We start from the raw sequence: 6,671 nt of genomic DNA on the forward strand, positions 1-6,671 counted from the left end.
ATCTGCAAACAATGATAATTTAACTTCTTCTTTTCCTATCTTTACCCCTTTTATTTCTCTATCTTGCCTAATTGCTCTGGCTAGTACTTCCAGTACTATATTAAATAGGAGTGGTGATAAAGGACATCCTTGTCTTGTACCCGATTTGAGATAACTATCTTAAATATATACGCACCAAACTCCAGAGCACCCAGTTATATAAAACAATTATTAACAGAAATGAAAACTCAAATTATCAGTAACACAATTGTAACAGGAGACCTTAATACACCACTGACATCAAGGGACAGATCAACCAGACAGAAAATGAGCAAAGAAATAACAGAACTGAATCACACCTGTGTACAAATGGGTTTGATAGACATATACAGAATGTTCCACCCAACAACATCAGAATACACATTCTTCTCAGCAGTACATGGATCATTTTCTAAAATAGACCATATATTAGCTCACAGAACATATTTAAGCAAATGCAAAAGAGTTGAAATCATCCCTTGCATATTATCGGATCATAGCACTCTGAAATTAGAAATTAATGACAAAGGATACTGCAAAAATTCCGCAAACACATGGAAACTAAATAACACACTCTTGAGTAATCAGTGGGTCACAGAAGAAATTAAAGAAGAAATTAAACAATACCTAAAAGAAAATGAAAATGCAGATACAACTTACCGGAATCTGTGGGATGCAATGAAAGCTGTTCTGAGAGGAAAATTTATTGCACTGAGTTCCCACATCAGGAAAACAGAACGATTACAAATAAATAACTTGATGCTACACCTCAAACAGCTAGAAAAAGAAGAGCAAGTCAAGCCCAAAGCCAAAAGAAGAGAAGAAATTATAAAAATCAGAACAGAAATCAATGCAATAGAGACTAAGAAAACAATCCAAAGAATCAACGAATCAAAGAGTTGGTTCTTTGAAAGAATAAATAAAATCGATAAGCCCCTAGCCAACCTTATTAAAAAAAGGAAAGAAAAAGCTCAAATTCATGCAATAAGAAATGAAAAAGGAGAAATCACTACAGACCCAATAGAAATACAGAGGATCATCAACACCTATTTCGAAAACCTCTACTCTCAAAAGTTTGAAAACACAGAACAAATAGACAGATTCTTAGAAGCATATGAAGTACCAAAGCTAGATCAAGAGGATATAAAACTGTTGAATAATCCAATCTCTGCTAATGAAATTGAGAATGTAATTGGGTCCTTGCCCACCAAGAAGAGCCCAGGCCCAGATGGATTCACTGCAGAATTCTACAAGAAATATAAAGAAGACCTAATGCCGACACTCCTCAAACTATTCAATGAAATTGAAAGGGAAGCAATCCTTCCTAAGTCATTCCTGGAAGCAAATATTACTCTAGTACCAAAACCTGAGAAAGACCCAACTATAAAAGAGAACTATAGACCGATCTCCCTAATGAACACAGATGCAAAAATCCTCAATAAAATATTGGCAAATAGGATCCAGCAAATCATCAAGAAGATTATACACCATGACCAAGTGTGATTCATCCCAGGAATGCAAGGATGGTTCAACATACGCAAATCAATAAATGTAATCCACCATATCAATAAAGCCAAAAATAAGAATCACATGATCATCTCTATAGATGCAGAAAAAGCCTTCGATAAGGTCCAACACTTATTCATGATAAGAACTCTACAGAAAATTGGAATAAATGGTCTTTACCTCAATATAATAAAGGCCATTTATGACAAACCAACAGCCAGCATCATACTAAATGGCCAAAAATTGTGTATGCATTTCAAATGCCCACTTTTGGATTGCATATTTGAATTTTGGGGATGTGGGTTGTTTTAATTCTTTATGTATTCTAGATATAAGTCTTTTGTGTGAGGACCAACTGCCTATAGCTTTTTTCAACTCTGTGGGTCCCCTTTTTATTGTGTTGGTGATTTCCTTTTTTGCACAGAAGTTCTTTAATAAGGTTCGATCTCATTTGCTGATTCTTTTTAGTATTTCTCATGCAGTCTGGGGTTTGTTCATGAAGTCTCTTTTCTATACCTTTGTCTTCAAGATTTCTACCTCTTTTCTCTTCCAGTAGATTTAGTGTGTGTGTTTTAATATTTAGATCTTTGATCAAGTTTGAATTTAGTTTCGTGTCATACTCATAAGTGAAATAAGCTAGACCCACATGAGTAAACATTGTATTGTCTCACGGTGAGAAAATAGAAATTATAAACAAGATCCAAAATGTAAATGGATACTATGAATAGGGAAAAAAGTGTTCAAAAGAAAAGAAAAAATGTAATGGGAAAGATGGAAATGGAAAGGAAGGAAAAGAAAAATGTGTATAACACACAAGATAGATAAGATACTTATACAGATATTTTCTCTTGGTTCACTGAAGAAGATTTGTGTAATAATGTTTTGGATAATATTTCATGTTTATGTGTTGTACCCTGAACCATTACTATGAGTATAACAGTAAGCAATATATTACTGTTGTTCTCCTACTAAGCCTGTTTTGGATCCCTGTTTGAGATTTTTTTTTCTGTTTAAAATAGGAAAGTTAAGTAGTTCTTAAATTTATGGTCAACAAATAATCTATAATGATATCACAAAGATTAAAAATAATAAAACAAAGCACATCATGGTGGAAAATTATCTTTAAAAAGGAAGGAAGAAAGAAGGAAAGAAGAAACACCGAGACAAGGAAAGAAGGAAAGAAGGAGGGATCTTGAAAATAACTGGAAGAGATGGAAATAGTACGATTTTACTATAAAAAATGCTTTGAGTGTAAACGCAATAACTTTGGTAATTAAAATGCAGAGAGTAACTGTGTGAAAACAAGCAAAAAGCAAACACAAGCCCCAACTCTGTGCCACCTAAAAAGAGTATGTTTTACCTGGCAGAACATACATAGATCAAATATGAAATGAAAGAACAGCAGGCATATGCTTAGATAAAGTAAAATTTAAATCGAATAATTTAATAAGAGAAAAAATCCCTATAAAATGCTAAAGGGTGTACTCACCAAGAGCTTATTTCAATCATAAATATATAACACCTAAACATAAAAAGCAAATATTAATAGGCTACACATAATTATAATATTATTCAGTCAGAAAATCAATAATGAAACATTGGACTTAAACTATATAATAGACCAAAGAGGTCTAACACACACAGAAAGCATTCCACCAAATAGTAGCCAAATACACACCCTCAGAGGCACTCACGGAAATGTTCTCTGTGCCAGGTCACTATCCAAGTCTTATAATTTTAGGCACTTTGAATACCCATAAAGCATGTTTTCTGATTAACATTGTGTGAGCCTAGAAATAATTGCACAACTACGTGCAAATTGGTCAATGTTATCCCGAGCCACAAATGGGAGAAAGAATAAACAAAAAGGGAAATTAAGACAAATCTTGAGACAACTGAAAATGGAAACGTAAGGTGCTGAAACTTGTGGAGCTCAGCAAAAGAAGGGCAGAGGTAGTCTATCATGGAATAAAGATGCTCCGTGGTTTGATTTGAGAAGCAGTTACATGGTTGGTTCTTTTTGTAAACAGCATCAACTTGTACATGTGTGACTTGTGCATTTTACAGTGTGTAAATTATAATTCAATAAAGAAAATGACAGCTAAAAAGAAAACCATGACATTTAATTACATTTTAAAAGTATTTCTGTTGTTTAGAGATGATTTTATTAATGTGTATTTTGGGATTGTACTCATTTTATGACATCAGACAATCATGCCACATCCACTAGTGCAGATTCTCACAGAGCATCCTGAAGGTAACTGAGATTACAGAACACCTTACCAAATGCAGTGAGATGACACTTAGGATGCATTTCTATCAACATTTTCCATTTCCTACAATGAAACATGTGATTACCTTTGGGAATGTGCTGCACCATTGATTCAAACTTTCTTCCCTCTGCCTCCTCTAATGAAGTCTGAGTGCCAGGGGTTTGTCCATGTGGACCTGCCTGACCTCACTACAGATGGCAAGTAGTCCTGTGGTCACACAGTGCAAAGAGATTAAGGCACAGTTTTGCTTATGACTGCAGCAATCCCACCTGTGCACAAAGGTGGGCTACATCTAGGTGGCTGGAAAGTGGCCCTGTAAACACATAAATCTGACCTTGGTTTTCTTGTTTTTCTAAGTTTGCTTTTTGTTTTGGTGGAGGATGGGAGAACCAGCAAACAAGGTTGACATTCACAGTGAAGTATGCCATCGTGTTGCATGGAATGAATGACCATGTCACACCGATGAACAGGAATATGATCAAGATTTCTACATTGTTACAATGCAAATGCTAGTGTGAGTGTGAGGTATTTTGTACTATACTTTTGGTCTAGATGGTTTAGATGGACTTAAAAATCTTGAGAAAGGAGAAAGTATGATTCTCTGTCCTCCACAGTGTATAAAACTCTGTCTTCTTCAATAATAGTCAATAATTTTCCATTAATTTAAGATATCAGATATTGATTGACTGTTTTGTAGATGAAAGATAGGTTGATTTCAGTGAAGAATGCCCTCATTTTTTAATACATGAGAAAGAACACAGAAGCACATAAACAGAGAAGTTCTCTTTCCTAGAACGACTTCTTGTGAGTACTTGATGCTGTATTGATTGGTAACTTAGTGAGTCACATGTTTAAACCAGCGACTGCTTATGTGCAAGCTGGTACTGTGGGTCATGCATACAAACACCGATTTGAACAAATGAAAGAATTAACTCAAACAGTGTATAAGTTGATGTCTGGCTTGCTAAAGCATTATTTCCAGCAGATGCTATGGCCCCTCCCCCTAGATTAAACATCAATTCATCTGCTCCCAGGCCAGATTGTGGCTTAAAAATCAAAATTCTTCAACTAATTGCAAGGAGCATTCAGGTGTGATTCCAGCCACCCCAAATTTTTCCACCATAGTAATCATGTCCACAGAGGGCCAAATGTTCTGTCTGTGGTGGGAATTACCAATGCACAATGTTGTCTATTATGTGCATACTTTTAGTTGTATATTTTGTTTTCACATAAAAACTAACTTTTGTTTTGCTTTTCTTACCTTATGGGGTATTAGTAAAAGACACTAGATACTATTTTCCCGAAAAACTAAATAATATATAAAATTGATTCTCAAAAGCAGCAACACAAGAACAGAAGAGCAGAACCAATACAGTTCAACATCTAACAGTCTAACAAAGGAACATTTCAATATCATTTATAATAAAATATTTAAATGTAGAACACAGTTGTTCACCCAAAAGTATAATTTCACATAGAGTTTCAGCTGTATTTTAGACAGAGATCAATATTTACTTTTGGTGACAATCTGTTTTTGTACATAACTGCAGTGTGTAATGATCACATTCACTGTGGGGAGATTGTAGAGGTACATAGCACATCTCAATTCTTAATTTTGTGTCCTTTTCTCAGGTCCACTTTCCATGCTCGTGACCACTCTTCTTCCCTCTCCGTCTCCAAACACTTTTTTCCATCTTTTCTTCAACTTTTTTTCACTCATTTTCCTTTCCTTCCTTCTTTCTTCCTCCACCTTGGTTCACTTTCTCATTCACTTTCTCATTTGAAAAACGTCTCCACATTTCCTAAGACCTATCCTTCCTTTCTCTCTTCCTTTATACTTTGTAGCTTCTCATAGTCAAAGAGGGTTGACAGCAGACAGACAAAGGAAGATAAAGATGGAGATAAGCAATGGGACAGCTGTCCAGGAGTTCACCCTGGAGGGATTCCCTGAGGTCTGGCCCTGGAGAAGGTCCTCTTCATGCTACTCCATCACGGGGAACTCACTCATCATCACCATCACCTGGGCTGACTGCCTCCACACCCCTATGTACTTCTTCCTCAGTGCTTTCTCTTTCTGTGAATGTGGTTTCATCACCACAGTTATTCCTGAACTGCTAAACCCATTTCTTTTAGTACAGCAAAACACTTGTTTCAATTCTTGTCTCATACAGGCATTTTCTATTTTGTTTCTTGGGTCAACAATTTTCTTCCTCATGGCTGGGATGTCCTTGAATTGACACCTGGCCATTAGCAACACTCTCCACTACCCAGCCATCATGAACCTGAGGATCTTCTTTTTTCTGATTTTCTTCTGCTACTTTTTGTCCTTCACTCTTATCACTGGGCTAGTCCTGCAGGTTTCCAGGCTGCCCTTCTGAGGCCCCAGTGTCATCCCTCACTTCTTCTGTGACCTTGGCTCTCTGAACCATCCTCCTGTTCTAACCCCAGATCTATGGAAATTCTGACTTTTGCCCTAGCTTTGTTCATCTTGTTTACTTCCCTCCTGATTAATATCATCACTTACAGCAAACAGTGGTCACAGTCCTGGGTCTCCTGTTAGCCAAGGAGCTGCAGAAAGCCTTCTCCACCTGAATCGCTCATCTACTCATCCTTTCTCAGATATATAGAAGCTGCATCCTCACGTATGTGAAGCCAAAGCAAACCAGCAGGCTGGACTCCAACTGAGAGGCTGCTCTGCTGAACATGGTGGTGACCACGCTGCTGAACCCCATCATCTACACCCTGAGCTACAAGCAGTTGCACCAGGATCTGACGGATACTGTGTCCAGGGTGAAGTTGAAGAAATCGTTTCAGAGCTTTGCGGAGTTGATGAGTCTTCCTGGTCATTTAACTCAACATGCCATCATGTTTTAA

General features: G+C 36.7%; 1 pseudogene; it reads left to right on the plus strand.

Annotated features, from left to right (window-relative positions):
• Positions 1 to 5,692: 5,692 nt before the first annotated feature.
• LOC106026819 (olfactory receptor 6C75-like) lies at positions 5,693 to 6,671 on the plus strand (annotated as a pseudogene).

Source organism: Cavia porcellus, unplaced genomic scaffold, assembly GCF_034190915.1.
Source record: "Cavia porcellus strain 051 isolate PalLab524CR breed Dunkin Hartley unplaced genomic scaffold, mCavPor4.1 scaffold_23, whole genome shotgun sequence".
NCBI classification, from domain to species: Eukaryota; Metazoa; Chordata; class Mammalia; order Rodentia; family Caviidae; genus Cavia; species Cavia porcellus.